We start from the raw sequence: 17,023 nt of genomic DNA, 5'->3' as shown, positions 1-17,023 counted from the left end.
GAATTTATGAGCAGGGCCTTCCCAGTTTGATCTTTCAGTGGCTAGTGGTATGAGCGTGTGAAGTGTGACTCGGCGGAGCTTACAAAGTCAAATTTACTGTAGGGGTGGGCAGCTCAAAAAGCCACCAAGTTTAACAGCACACAAATTTAATGCAACCAATGTGGTCATGCACCAGCAGTAGTCTTGCAGCACCTACAGATAAATAAGAATGCAACTAAATGCACGAAATAAGGAATCCTACTTCCAACTAATTAACCAGATTTAATTCCTTTTCAGTTATTGAATGACAAGGTTTTTTTTCTAACTGACCCTAGCCAAATTCTAGCCAAGTTCTTTTAAAACTCAATGAAGAAAACTGTAAGGTAAAACAGACCTTAAAAAGAAACAAACTGTAATATAATGCATGGAAAAAAATACTAGAACTATCCAACCCAAATATCTTATCAAATTCAGTGCAGTCACATACCAGCAGTGGTCTCACAGCATTTACAGCTACATACAAATGCTGGAAAGTGATGCTGAATCCTTCTGTTTTCTATTGAAGGATTATGTTATTTTCCATGGTAATGTTCAACAAAGAAAATGTTACAATTTGTTGTTTTATTTCTGTTTTTCTGTCATGAAATTGACTGTTGAAAGGAATGTTTGCTCAGGGCCCTTGAAGGTGTAGTTAATGCTACATGTTGAATAAGTCAAAATATATCTTTCACCAAGTATTGTAGTTACAACTGACAAAAAAGGCCCTATCATACCTTTCAAAATCTTGGTACAAGAAATCTGGACAAAGCCTAAAATAAAGGAGGGGGAGACAAAAGCCCCAAAATAAGGACAGATTTTGAACATTGCTCTTATTAACATAGAAAGTTGCTAGAATAACAGGATTTGTGCTAGCAAGCATTTTCTGAGGGTTGTAAAGTCTGAAACTGAAATATATGTCATTATATAGTGAATTCAGTCCTCATTGATTTGCCAGAAAACCACAAATTTTATGAAGAACAGACCAAAAATATGAGACAAAAAATCTGACATTCTGTGAAAATCTGTACATTTGAGGGGTATGGATTTATTGAATTACTGAGACCAACAAAACTAATGTTGTTTATTATGCGTATTGGCAGAGAAGAGAGGTAGTACTCATCTGATCTGATTCAAAACTGTTCTAAACATTCATTAATTGTTGTTTAATAAAAAGTGACAGGGTTAATATTTTGTAATGCATAATGAAGTGTAGGTATCATGGTAAGATTGCTTGCAAAATGAGAAATGGCAAGTGTGTAGTTGTAGATATTGATTGCAATTTACAAACGTAGGTAAAGTAAAGAAGTTAAAGGATGGGAGGTAAGAGCAATTTTACCTATAAGAGACGTAATATTGGCATTGAAATTGATCAAGTATTATAATCAGTAAGTTAAATGGAAGTCAAAGGTGAATTGAAAGCTGCTTATTTTACTGATCATAAAGGTCTATAAGCAGACATAGTGATTATAAAGAAGCAATTAAAGCAAGGAAAAGGTTAAAGAAGATGATGGGAGATGGTATGAATATTGCAACATTTTGATTAGACAGTAGTAATAGTTAATGATGCCTTGTTATAATGAATGGTGAAATTGGTGAGTGATATATAAATAAAATTACCAAAACATAAATGATGTGGTAAAAGAACATTTGATGAAAGGGCAAAAGAAGCTTATAAAACCAATAAATGAGATTACAAACCAGTCTTAGCCAAAGAAAAAACTGGTGATAATGAATGAAAGAGCAGTGTGTGCATTATTTGAGAAAATTAAATACCTGTGTTACAGGCATACATTTTTTGAAAAGAAAGAAAAAGGTATTGACATTCTTTGGAAATAAACAACTAGGAGGAAGAAGAAAAAAATGACCACTATATTAGATGGTAAAGGAAAGAAATGTTACATCCAAAATCATATTATGGAATTTGTAATAAGTGTCTAAAAGGCATTCATACGAAATAAAAGATGCTTAGAGTGAGGAACTGGATTGTAACCACTATTGTTGAGAAGATATTACAGAATTAGAAAAAGTACATTTAAATGGAGAAATTGAGAAATAATTTAAGGGAGACTAATGATGGGAATTTTCTATGGGAGTACTCCATGTCCTGGCAGACTAGGACATGCTGCGTACAAGAAATTAGATAAGAAACACACACACACACACACACACACACACACACACACACACACACACACACACACACACACACACACACACACACACACACACACATATATATATATATATTTTTAAGTTGTTAATGAGTGGATAGCAGGGTGAATACATAGTAAGGAAATATGTGGAGGGCTAATAAAGACCATTTATAAGAAAGGAGACAGGGAAGAAATAAAATGTGTGTCTGTAACATTAGAAGGACAGACTGTGAACTGTTTAAGAGAGTTTTTGAAAAAGTTTTAGTAATAAATTGAAGGGTGGGGAAAATTGTGAAACATGTGGTATTGAAGTTAGACAAGTTTAGGACATGGAAATAGGTGATTGCATTTCAAAGGAGAAAATAGAAATTAAGCTGGTTGTCTGTGATGTAGCTACTGCTTTTAACTGGACTGCTGTTGACAATTCATGAGACATTTTTGAGTTCATATTTATTTAGTGAAAAAACTGATAGAGTATTAAACCCCATATGTAAATATGTGGAATAAGATTTTAGCAAACTGATAGAAAAGCAGAAATATACAGTTACAAAGTGGGGCTAAGCAAGAATGCCTAATGAAGGACTGATTGCAATAACCCTGAGAACAGTTCTAAGGAACTGTCAAGATTTAGCAGATAAAGTAATCTGAAAAACGAGTATAGGTTTTAAAAATCTATGCTTTTTTATGTAGATTATCTGGTGATAGTAGCTGAAATAGGATATGGATAAAATAGATACTGGCATGAGCATAACAATCAAAGAATGTTGGATTACAATTAAACAAGAGTAAAAGTAAATGATTTGGTTACAATGTGAAAATAGGTTGCATTTTATGAGATATGACATTAATGTTTTGAGGTTCTCCCGTTCGATTCTCAGCTGGAGCACTTTCTTTTTGGAGTCTGCATATCCTCCCCACGGTTGAGTGGCATTCGAAAGACATGCATGAATGAGTGTGCCTTCATTGAAGGTTGCATGATGGGCTGTCACCTTGTCACCTTAAAAATCTACTGCCAATACTTAGCAGACCGGAGTTCCGCTGTGGCGACCCCTAACCGGGAAAAGTCGAAAGAAGAACAACAACATTAATGTTTTGACCACCACAATGGATATTATAGAAAAAGCAGTAGACAGATTCACAGATATGTTTTAAATTAGTTATGAATGTGGAAAACTTTCCACTTATCTTTTATAGAGAAAAATAATATTGGATATGCTCATATGTTGATTAAACCTGCATATTTCAATGAGATATATAGCTAATGCTAGCTAATTTAAAAAATAATTAGACTGTGTCTTTGGTATAAATTTTTGGTCTATGTTAAACCGGGTCTACTTTAATTAAACGAAATCGGAATCCGTCAAATATGAATCCATCGACACGTAAACAGTGAAACGCGGAAAATGTTGAACGCACTAAATAGTGAAATTAGAAATGTTGAATTGTCATAGTTGTCCCATCTACTGTATAGCTCCGTATGGTAAGTGTGCGATAGTTACGGATTTAGGGTTAGGGTGTGGGTTAAGGTAAGTGCATAGATAGGTAATGTATGTAAGGTTTAGTGTAGGGTTTTGTTAAGAGTATGTGTGTGGAATATTTACTTTGTGTGGGTATAGTTCTGTAGGGTAAGTGTGCGGTAGTTAGTGACCTTAGGGTTAGGGAGGGGTTAAGGGTAGTGCATAGATAGTTGTGTATGTGGGGTTTAGTGTAAAGTTACAAGTGGGGTTTTGGTGCTTTAATTTTGGGTTAGTAGTAGGGTTTTGGTTAGTGTATGTATGTGTTTTTTGTTGTGTTTGCATAGGTAGTATGTTACGGGCAATGGGGTTGACCGACTATTGCGGTTTCAATGTTTAAATTTTGCGGTTTTGAGTGTTCGACGTTATCGCATTTCGCTGTTTATGTGTCGACGGATTCGTATTCAACGGATTCTGTTTTGTTTAATTAAAGTAGACCCATTACACCCATTTAGTATAATCTGGTGATCTATGCTCAACTGTTTTAAGAGAGGGATATTATAATAAAAAAGAGAGAAGAAAGTATAAGGGGTCTGTGCTATTCAATTCACTTAATTACTTAGATTTTCTAAATTTATATTGATTAGCAAAAAAAAGACAGAATATAAGACATAGGAAATAGATGAAGAAATGCAGAAAGCTTGGCATGAAATTTAGAAAATAAAAAATAACAAAAGTAGGGAAATTAAGGGTATGTCATTAAATAAAGCTGTGGAAGTTGCAGTTAATGAAAACACCAGGACTAGGAAGTTAGGTTTGAATACAGTATGAAACAGTGTGATAATGTAAAACCATGGAAAGGCATGGAAAAAGAAGATATTGACAAAGCAGTAAGGCAGAGGCAACTAAGACCTGAGGAAATAGTTGAAGTAGAAGATTTTATGGCAATATTGTGAAAGTATTGGTTAATGGAGAATTGTTTCATAAACAACAGAATGGGAGACTGTGCAATACTTATACAGCAGAAGAGTCATTTGAATATGTGTTATTACACTGTTGGAGAGTACACATTATTTGGGAAAAGTTTAAAGAGGAATACACTTAGCAATTGAATTTAGATATGACTCCATATGAGAAATGCATACAAGTAGTTTAAGACAGGCATGACATCTTACATAAAATGTTGTTGGGACAGAATGAATTATCTGGAACTGCAAGTATGAGGAATGGTTAATTAATAAGAATTGTGATACAGTGGTAAAATAGATTAAACATTGGTCATGATATAAAGAGTAAGGGTACATTTATGTTGTGGCATTTTATGTAATTAAAGACCACCATAAGGTAGAAGGGGTGGCTGCAGTGTAAAAATGGGTTGGGAGGGTGGCCTATTGGTTAAGGTGTTTGCCTTACAAACACAAGGTGCATGGTTTGAGTCTCACAAGGGATAATTGGCTAAGCTTGAAATGGCTTGCAAGGGCAGTTAGCTTAGTACTAATCTATGAACCTATGAGGGTAAGAATGTAAAAGATCATGGTATCTGTAAAGAAGAAGGGCAAGTGAATAAATACTGGAATTGATCATAGATGATGGACATACAGATAATATATATGAAGACTGGGATGAAGAAGAAAGGAAAATACTAATATGGAAGGCAGGCAAAACTAATCAAAGGGTGGGTGACAGTATGATGATAAGTGGTACAGTAAAACAGTGAAAGAAGAATAGAAGAGATAGATGTTTGCAAGTAAAATGCACTGCTAAAGGAAAGGGACAATTTATATTTATTTAGCTAATATGTTAATAATAAAAAGTGACTTACAAAGACTTTCAGCTATGTAAATGTAAAAAAATGTGTTAAATGCAGTCCTTAGAAGAAAAGGAATACATTAAAACATTCTGGAGAAGAGACGCCATGTGAACTTATAGGACTGAAAAATGTTGTAGGGTATATTCTTACTAAAGAAATTAAATTATAATTAAAGATGTGACTGTTTAAATACCACAAAATTGTATAATAGTAGATGTGTTGGTGGATCAAATTAGATTGGTATACATATACTTCCATATTAGAATAGGGTAACCTTTTTTGAGACCTAAGACCTATTTTGATGTAGAAGTATCATTAGTAATGGTGAGGCATCTAAATCATATTATCGTATGATGTAAACAGTGAACAGTATTTCATCATACTGATAATATCGAAACAACAAAATATCGAACAAACGGAACAGGGAAAAAATTCGCTGCTTCGTAAAAAAAAAATAAAAAAAACTTAAGCACAAATTTAAGTGGGGGGCTTCGCCTCCACACCCCCCCCTACTTAAATATACCAACTCCGAGATCACACCATAGTGGAGGAAATGGCAAAGTCCTGATGACGGCCCACCAAATTTTTTCCCTGGGAAAAAACTTGATGTTCCGTGACTTTGCTGTTTTGCCATTTAGACAGTATTGGATCGACTAAATAGCATTCGCTATTTAGTCCATTCAATAGCGTCATATAGACCCATGGTGAGGGATGTGAATTGTAATTTAAGAAAACAACAGATGAAAGATCAAACAGGATGTTAAAGATTTTAATGAGGTAATTCAAGCAACAAGGTTGCAATCCAGGAGGATCTCAGAGTACAGTTACTACTCTGCCATGGTGAGAAGAGTTACCAGAGGTGGCTTGAACAACTTTGGGAAATGGACCTGGGGACCTATGATAGATATACGAATCATAGGAAATTTGGATAAGTTTACAAACACACCAAAGGAATGCTGCAGGCATTGTATTTTATTTATTTATTTTATTTTACATTTTATTTTACATTTGTTGACCAGGCTAGTCTAACTGGATATATGTCCATTTTCAGTAGAGGCCCAGGGAGATAAGCTCCAAGAGAATTTAGTAACAAAAAAAAAATGCTAGTATAATACATTAACAAAAGGTGGAAGCTCAATTACATAACTATATAACAAAGTTATCACATATACAAATAAAATCTCAACAAGACAAGGTCAGGTAAATAAAGAAACTAAATAAAAATCTAAAATTAAGAAAATATCAACAGGACAGGTCAGTTGAACGTAGAAAGTCTAAAGTTGTATATATTATAAAGGAAGATTGGAGTTAGTACTGAGAGATTAGCAGGTAAACAGAACCCAGTAAATAGGGGAAGGTTAATCAGGTTTAGAACAGGGGCATAACCAATGTGTTCTAAGATAAGGTTTCAATTTATTTTTGAAAAGTGATAAAGAGGACAGTGATACAAGTTCACTGGGAAGTAGGTTCCAAGATTATCCAGAAGTATTAGAGAATAGAGAGTCACCGGCCATGTTGTCGGATTTACATATATTGACAAGTAGTTTATTTGATGAACGTAAGGTATTAAGATTGTTATATGGGGTAATGAGGGTAGAAAGTATTGGAGTATTGGTTGGTAGGTAAAGGATCTTGTGGGCAATGGTAAGTTGGTGAGATTTAAGCTGATTTTGTAGCTCAAGCCATCCTAGCTGTTTTAGATTAGTGCAGTGGTGAGTTCTAAAAGGATTTCCAGTAGTAAATATGGCAATGTTGTTGTAGGAGGTTACCATTTTGTGGAGGTTATTTTTTGATAGATTAGTATATATAGGTGAGGCACAGAGGAATGTAGACATTAGATGAGTATGGGCGATAGTTATTCTAGCTGCTGGAGTAAGGAAAGGTCTGATCTATATAGAGAGCCAAGTTTTCTATTTACAGTTTTAATTGTATTGTTGATATGGGTGTCAACGTTGAGATTGTTGTCAATTGTTATTCCAAGAAGTTTGGTAGTAGGGTCAGAAGATATTAGAGTACCATTATTAGATATGACTGTGAACTCTATTGGAGAAGACTTACGTGTGGGAGTAAAGAGCAAGCGTTTAGTTTTTTGGGGGTTCAGAAGGAAGCAACGTTGTGTAAACCATTGTTCTACTGTATTAAACACTTTTTGGGTTAGGGAAATTTTCAGTCTCATATTAGAGTACATGGAGATCCAACAGGATGAGCTGGAGAGTGTTGCTGGGATAAAAAAGTATGGCTAACTATACTTATCTGAATGCTACCATGGCCTCACCAGGATGAAAGTTTTAAAAAATGTTGATAGCATAACTTCTGAGTGGGTTTTCTGTGCAAGGGCAGTGTCATACATTTGTGGTAGTAGTATAGGAACTTTTGGTTTTGTTTAATAATAAAATATTACTTTACTTCTGAGGTTAGCAGACTTGGAAATAAGCTATTTAACATACCAGTGATATGGTGGGTCCATAGTGACTTGTTTTATATAGTTTTATTTTTATAAATTTAGCTATTTTTTTCTTAGTAGTAATTTAATTTAGAAGTATCATATGTTTAATACCATATACAGTTGATATTTCATTTTCCTTTTTTTTCTGTTCTATATTTTTTCTCATTCCACTTTTTCTCATGAGCCTGTTTGCGTTTACCTCTTTCATTCTTTTATGCAAAATCTATATGATATTGCCAACTTATAATAATTACTGATAATTGGTTGGGAGTTCTGCACTGATGTTATACACACACACACACACACACACACACACACACACACACACACACACACACACACACACACACACACACACACACATAGTTCTAGCAATTACCTCTTCTTGAGTATCATACTGTTAATCAATGCTGAAACAGGCTGTTTAAGTTCTGTTGTTTTTTTTTGTTTTTTTTTTTTATCTTTTTAAACATCTGTTTTCAGCTTTGTGCATCTATCACATCTTTAGTTAGTTTGTAAGTGCAACTGACTTTGTGTTGCTGCATTGTTATAGTTTTTGCTATCATTTCCCTTTTTGCTTTATTATTCTAGTAAACAAATAATTTGGTGAATACTGCAGTTTTATTCTCACCCAGGAAGTACACATGTAAATCAGCTGCAGATACCTTTCAATTATCTAGCACAATTTTGTTGATGAGTAAGGCCTTGTCCATAGCCAAGACAACCAATGAGCAGAAGGGGTACACTTGGGAACACCTTGTGGTGGATCATCAAAGGAGGCAGGGGACATGTGGGGGCATTGATTGTACCATATGAGTTACTACAATGTTAGGATAATATTCTATCTCCCCTTTTGCATCTATATCACAAAGACATCTCCGGTACATGTGAGAATGGAGAAAAAATCAGGGTATTAAATACAGTTCAGAGCAGTAGTGGTGTGCTGGCCAAGCATTCTTGATCTCCTCACTGGTCCCAGCTGTGGGTGAGGGTTAGCCTGAAGGATGCTAAGGCAGGTCTGGCAGACATAGTGAATGAGGAAAGAACTTGATGGTAAGCTGATGGTCAGTTGTGGAGAGCACACACACACACACACACACACACACACACACACACACACACACACACACACACACACACACACACACGCCTTTCAACATCAGAGTTAAGCAGTCTAAGGCTCTTAGTAGGTTCCATACTTCCTTTTGTTGCATGAAGAGGACAAATTATATGATACGGTGTATTAGGCAAAATGCAGTTGAAAGTACCAGTGGTAGTACTGGGGGTAAGCTCCTGAAATTATACCTTTAACACCAGATGGGGAAGACCTCTTCTCAGTTTAATTCTTCCAAATATTTTGGGTTTCTAATACCATGATGGAATTGATCCCATTACTAACTCAGGGTATAATTACTCAACACTTTAATCATAGTGTACCCAACACTTTAGACATAGGTGACTCTTAGTCAAGCACACTGATATCCCACTTACCAGGCTGAACAAGGAGAAAATTACAGTCAAGCTGCCTGTCGGGTGCCAGGATCCACCACATAACGCATGCACTCAAGTCACTCCACAACAAGTACAAATACAACTCTGTCATTGTCCATGTTGGAGTGAATGACTTGAGACGTACCTCCCTGGACTACATTTAAAGAGACATGGAAGAGCTCTCGGATCATGTGGCCCAGGCAGGTATGACCCTACCCCTGAGTAACATCCTGCCTTCACCCAGAATTATACCACAGTATAAGGACAAAATGATTGACTTCACAATTGGCTAAGCTTCTGGTGTCATTCAAAGGGGATCCAGTATCTGTCTGCTTGGGAAGACATGATCGACAAACCACAATGCTTTGCAGAGATGGTCTGCACCTGTCACCCCTGGGATTCAGGTTACTGGCTAAAGCTCTTGCCAGCCCTATAGTGCCTTTTATAGGCACGATTCAAAGGATAAAACCACCACCGTAACAGATACAAGCATACAAAATCTGAAGGTAATGCTACTCAATGCTAGAAGTCTAAACTTCAAAATGCACTCTCTGGAGGCACTCCTAAAAATGGAGAACATCGATATCTGTACAGTAACTGAGACCTGGTTCAAGGCTCCAGAGAGCACCCCTGCAATACCAGGCTATAATTCTTACCACACTTTTTGGCCACAAAACCAAGAACGAAACACTAAAGGTGGAGGAGTGTCAATATTCACCAAGGATATTCACACCTCCAGGCTAGTTGCCCAACACAATGCATCTGAAATTCTCCAGGTGCAACTAACACTAGGTAAGACTGCAATCCAAATTGTAGTTTGCTACAGATCCCCCACCATGCCCCATGATTCTCACTACACCTTTCTAAACATACTGGAAAATATTAAGATACAACCAAACATCCAAATACTGGGTGATTTCAACTACCCTGCCATTAACTGGGAAAACTACTCAGGTACCAACTCCTTTTCCCAACGGTTCTTAGAATTCATAAATTCCAATGACCTAGATCAACTAATCCATTGTCCCACCAAGGGCTCCAATAGCCTAGACCTGGTCATTACCAACATTGGAGATAGAGGCTCCACACCAGTGGTCACCCCCTCATTGGTCAGGTCTGACCATAAGCAATTCACCTTTGACATCCACATCCCACCCCCCCCCCCCCCAGTAAGGAAACCTCCTTAAAAAACTTCTCCAAAGCCAACTTCATACCACTGAAGTCAGAAGTGACAAACTTCATGACACCCATGCAGACGGGATCTGAAAGTTTGACTGCAGAATCCTACACTAAGGCACTGTACGAGCACATCCACTCATGCATGAATCATACCATCCCAAATAGAACCAAGATGCTCTGCTCTTCTCCAAAAAAAGGAAGCCAATCTGGTGGTCCCCTGTTATAAACAAACTATACAACAGAAGGAAGAAACTATTGCAGAAAAGAGGAAAATCCCAGGATGCAAAAAAAACTCCCTCACCAGCTCAGTAAGAAGCTGAGATCCCTCATAGAATCCTCAAAAGCTAGTTACGAAAATAAAATTGCCAAAGATTCCAAAGACAACCACAAGGCATTCTATAGTTATGTGAAGAATCTAAATGGCAATGCTCAGATCTGCTCTGAGCTACAGCAGAATGGCATTAAATATACTGATCCCAAGGATATTGCCAATATCCTGGCAGATTGATTTAGTGCCAACTTCACCCCCCTCTCACCCCCTAAAGGGCCCATCTCAATACCAAAAGATTGCCGAATTCTGGTAATCATGGCCGCAGAGGTAGAAACCGCACTCTCCAAAGCTAAGAATACAGCATCCATGGGACCAGATGACATCCCAGTTTGTGTACTACATGAACTACAAAATGAACTGGCACCTCACCTAAGTGTCATGTTTAATCATAGCCTCACCTCAGGCTTCATGCCCACTGAGTGGTGCACAGCTATAGTTATCCCACTCCACAAGGGGGGATCCACCTTGGATCCCGGGAACTACCGTCCCATCAGTCTGACAAGCCTGATCTGCAAGGGCATGGAACGCATTATCATGGAACTTATAAACAAAGACATTGGCAACCTTCAAACACTGGACCCCACCCAGTTTGGGTTTGTGAGGGGCCAATCTTGTCTCCTGAATCTGATTGACTTCTTCGAATCAGTCTCCAGAGCTGTGGACGAGGGGAAGGCGGTCCACACAGCCTATCTGGACCTCGCCAAGGCCTTCAACACCATCCCCCACTCTGGAATCATAGATACACTTACTATGTTGGGCATAAATCCCTATGCCACTTGATGGGTTGCCAACTGGCTTACTGATAGAACCCAGACTGTAAAAGTAGCCGACTCCAAATCCAGCTCCAGACAAGTGACAAGTGGAGTATCTCAGTGTTCAGCTCTGGGACCACTCTTGTTTGGAATCTACTTCTCTGAAGTACAGGCCAACACTAAGGGACTCTGGCTAACATAGTTTGCAGATGACTGCAAACTGGGAGCCATTACTGAATCCCCAAATGATGTGGATATTCTACAAAAGGGCCTTACAGAAACAGATGCCTGGTGTCAGAACCATGGGATTAAGCTTAATGCCAAGAAATGTATAGTTATCCCCTTTGGAAAAAAAACATGTACCCATGAATTACCACATAGGTGGCAGTGCACTAAACATTGAAAGTGTGATGAGAGACTTAGGGACACAGGTAGACAGTGGTCTCACTTTCGATAACCACATCACCACAACAGTCAGGAAATCCTTCTATGTGGCACACCTCATCACTAACGGCTTTTCATCCAGAAAAAAGGAGGTCATTGTCCCACTGTACTTATCCCTCATTAGACCCATTATAGAGTATAATGCCCCATTTGGTATGTACCTCACAAGACATCTGCAACAGCTGGAAAGGCCACAGAAATACCTCACTAAAAGAATCACATGCCTAAAGCAGATGCCATATGCTGACCGTCTAAAAAATTTCAGTTATACTTTGTGGCATATCATCTACTCAGAGGCGATCTCTGCTTAACACACAAGGCCATGTCAAACCCTGAGCTGTTGGACATGCTCCACTTAAAGAAATTCCAATCCCTCAGAGCCACACGCTCCAGGGATCTAAACCTTGTCATCACAATGAACAAAACATGCTGGCGGGATAGGTTCCTGACCCAGAGACTCCCTATATTCTGGAATAGACTGTCCATACATGTCAAGCAGAGAGCCACCTTGTCCCACTTAAAAAGGAACCTTGATTATTGGATGGGAGATAGAAAATTCACCCCGGGGATCATGTCAGTCACCCTGCTAGACAGGGGTCCAGAGAAGTAAATATTGCGGGAAGAAATATCCAGGGAATTGTTATGGCTAGGCTTGTGTAGGCCCTAGGGCCAATAGCCTAGTACCAACCTAAGAACCTATAATGAAATGAGTATTATTTCCGTTTTTGATATTAGCCAAAAATGCTTTTTGCAGTACCTGCAATGTGCCCAGAACTGACTCCTTCTACAATTAATGCAGAGTTACACACATTGGTAGAATATCTAAATATGACTGTAGATTCCTTTTTATTAGACCTATTGCTCCTGCTACTATTAGACCAATCTGGGAATCTTTATTCCACATTCCTCTCCTTTCTGCCTACAAATCTTGATATTTTATGGCTTTGTGTACAAGAGACCCTGAAATCTTTAGGTGTATCAGTTTCAATGATCAATGCTAGTTTTGTTATTTTTTCATGGGCTACAATAGCTGGTTTTCTTGCATCTATTTGTTGAATGATCCATGTGATGTATACTTCACCATTCTCTGTAATGCTTTGGGGTTCATTTTTCCAGTGCTTCTCAGCTACTTGATTATTGTAGTGTTTGTACAATCCCTAATGCAGCAATCTTGCCACATTATTGTGCAGTTCAGTGTTCAGGTCCTCTGCCATGAGAGCATCACACACAGCAACAAGGTGTGTAACTGTTTTCAATTCTTTTTCACAGAACCTATATTTGTCTGTTACTCTGACATGTTCAATGGACTTTGTGAATAAACATGTATGTAGTCCACTATCCTAGGTTGCCATTATTGATCTTTCATCAGTTGGTTTCAACTCACCTCTCCTTAACCATTCCCGTCAAATCCTGACCAAAATGAGGTTGTTCCAGGAGATCTCTATACTTGCCACTATATTTATGGCTTTTTTCACATTTAGTTCCTCTTCATCTGATCCTTCTCTTTATATTTTCTTTCTTTCTCTGTCTCTCTCTCTCTCTCTCTGTCTCTCACTCTCTCTTTTGTTTTTTGGGCACATTCAGTTACTGTCTGATTTTAGTCCACTTCTAGTTTGAATTCAGTTCCCACTTGCCAGCTGAATGCTTCTGTTATGCTAAGCAGAGAGGTAATCTTTAACTTCCTCTCTCCACGTTGTAAAACTTTCAGTATGTTTGGGTCTGATGAGGTTAGTAGATATCTTTGTGGTCCCATGATGTAGCTCATACATGTAATCAGTTTCAAGGAGACTCGTGCCACCTTCACAGTGTGGAATATAACATCTTGGTATACACTGATTTTTATATATCATTTGATAAGTATGGAACATTTTTCTTATTTTTCTTTCTAACAGATTCAATACCTCTCGGTTCCAGTCAATCACACCAAAACTGTAAGTTAAAACAGGAAGCTCAAATAGTTTGGACTTTATTCCTAGATGTCAAGGCTGTTTTTAATATTAGTTTTAGCCTTCTGAAGTATTCCTTACTGAGTTTTATTCACATTTGTTCATGTTTTATTGACTATCCTTCAACAATTCCTAAATATTTATACACTTCCTCATGCTCTAGTTCCTTTATATCAGGTTCCTGATCGATACATTCTTGGTGCTTCCACTTTTCCTGCTTTGAATGTTACTTTTGCATATTTAACAACACCAGATGTCATTGTTATATCATCACAGAAAGTTTTAACCACTTGCAGTGGTGCCTTCAACTCCTCATCTGATCAACTATACAGCTTTAGTTCACCAGAGAAAGTATATGAGAATCTTTCAACAAGTTTGTTTTCAGGGATGTGTAACCAAGACCTAATCTGCTACGTAAACTGCTTAATGAGTTAAGGCAAGACAAAACAACAGCAGTGACAAACAATCATCCTGAAATATTCCCCTTTTAAGTGTTAGGCCTGGGCTAATAATATACCCTTTGTCATGGCTTAATTGCAAAATGGTTCATGATCACTGTAGTGTAACTGATCAATGTAGGATGCACATTATACATCTGAAAGCACTCCTTTATCCATGAATGTGAGGTGCTGTCAAATTTTTTTTTGTAATCTATTCATACCATACTTAGATTCTACCCCTTTTACAATTCTCCATTATGGCTTTACTTAGCAACAAATGGATACTTTGCTCCATATGACTTTCCTTTGTCTCCCTTTTGTTCTGTCACCATGATTGAGTTTTCTTCTAAATGACTGTAAACTTTGTCTGCATCAAGTCTAGCATATAGTTTGTACATCTTCAGAAGGCAAGTTATTGGCCTGTAATTTTTAGTATGGCTTATAGCTTCACTCTTAAGGAGATTAGTATCATTTTTTTCTGTTGTCAAGCAGGTTGATGTCTGTTTGGAATGCACATAAAAGTAATTCTTATTCAGGGCTAAATCTTTGTGTAAATATGTTAATTCTTTTTGTCAGATGTTAAGCACTGCATTTGGGCCTGAAATTTTCCATTTAGGAGCTTTTCTTAGTTTCATTCAACTTCTCTGTCTATTAATTAATCTCATTTGATATCTTGTACATTAGAAATCCTTTCTCTTTCTTTTAATTTTTCTATCCAAGACACTTGAGGAAGAATGTAAGTCCACTCCAGGTGCTGTAGTTGCTTTTCTTTAATGTAACACAAACAAATTAAAAAATAAGAAAATACAAAATGTAAATTGAAGTACATGACAGAACAACTGTGAACACAAAGCTCTTTTCGTCCCACCTAGTGGTGAGACTTTTTCAGGTAAAATCATTCCCTAAACCAGTGCATTTAAATACAGTCCATGGTGCAAGCATATAATTAGTCAGCCAATGGGTGATGGCTATTCCCAACACACTGAGTGTTGCTATAAGGGTCCACTCAATAAATGAAACACCCTCTGATCCTGTTAGTAAGGCATGTAAATATGTACACTCTGTTTTCCAGTATTGTGACATAGTATGTTCAAACGTATATTAACTAGACATCCAGTTATTAGAAATATTAAATGTTTAAAAAAAACCTTTAAAATATTATTGTTTAAAAGGTTTAAAAATGTATATACTTAACATGCATATAATGAAAAATACTAATGATAAAATATGAAAAAGTCAAATGCACTAATGCATAAAAGTGTACAGAAAACGTTCCTGTCTTATATAGCATGACATGACTTCCTACAGTTAAACATTGAGAGAAAAAGTATTGAGGTAACAAAAAAAAAAAAAAATATATATATATATATATATATATATATATATATATATATAGATACAAAAATGTATATGTATGGATACAAAAAAGTGCAAGCAACATTCCTAACTAAACAGTATGGCATGGCATCCACCGTTTGGGTTGTGCATTACTAATTGAACTGCTGTGAAAAGCACGTGCATATTAGTTTGTGATGTGACACGTGGTATAAACTTTACAAAGCTAGTTTGATCCTACAATTCATCATATTGGTTATCTCTGAAGGTTTTTTAACTTTAAAATACAAGAAATAGAGTAAACCTCATTTAACCCAGGGTAAGCACAAGTTGTAGTCCTGAGTTGCCACAATAGTTCTAACCTTTCTAAATGTAAGGATTCTGAGCCCCCTCTTCCATCAGACTTCACGCTGTCTATTGCCTTAAATTTGAATGTGTAGTTTGTGTATTCCTGTTTGAGTCTACTTAGGGCTTTCTCTTGACTCCCTTTCTTTATGTGGTACAAGTGTACATAAACTCTTTCCCTTAACCTCCTGTCTGTCTTCCCTATGTAGAATGCTGAGCATTGTTGGCATAGAGCTACATAGATTACAGCTTTGGTCTGACAGTTAAGTTTGTGTTTTATTTGGTACTTCTTGTCTCTAATAGTAAAGGTTGACCCTGTAGACATGTGTGGACAGTAATGACACGTTGCATCTAGACATTCCATTCCTAATTACATACTTGTATGTATCACAATGAGCTTCCAAGATGTTTTTTGGGTTGGGGCCCCATTTGAAAACTAATCTAGGTGGAACTTCTGTCCTTGACCTGGTAGTTGGGTTATTCTGTAAAATGCCCCAGTTCTTACTGATGATCCTCATGATCTCATATGCATCTGAGCTGAAGGGTGTAATTAAACTACCCTGTCCAAAGTTGTTAGTATTTGTTTTGGTGTATGAGTCTATTGTTGTGTTTACTGAAGTGGTTTTCCCATCCAGCATTGGTTTGTTAAAGCCTCTTGATCTTTTTTTACTGGACTTCTGTCATTATTTGATTCAGTAAGTGATTTGGTTAACCTTTTCAAGAAAACATACCCTTTAATTTACTACATTCAATGGAAAGTCTTTGTCTTCTGTGACCATCCTTGCTGCCCTCACTAGTTGCCCCTTCACCACCGACTTTTTTGGTGAAGGGGTAGCAACTACTGTATTGTAAGAAGGTGTTCGAGTACGTTTTTTTCCT

The sequence above is a fragment of the Protopterus annectens genome, chromosome 5.part0, assembly GCF_019279795.1.
Source record: "Protopterus annectens isolate FY-2018-M chromosome 5.part0, PAN1.0, whole genome shotgun sequence".
Taxonomy (NCBI): domain Eukaryota; kingdom Metazoa; phylum Chordata; order Ceratodontiformes; family Protopteridae; genus Protopterus; species Protopterus annectens.
Note: the sequence above shows the minus strand (reverse complement) of the source record.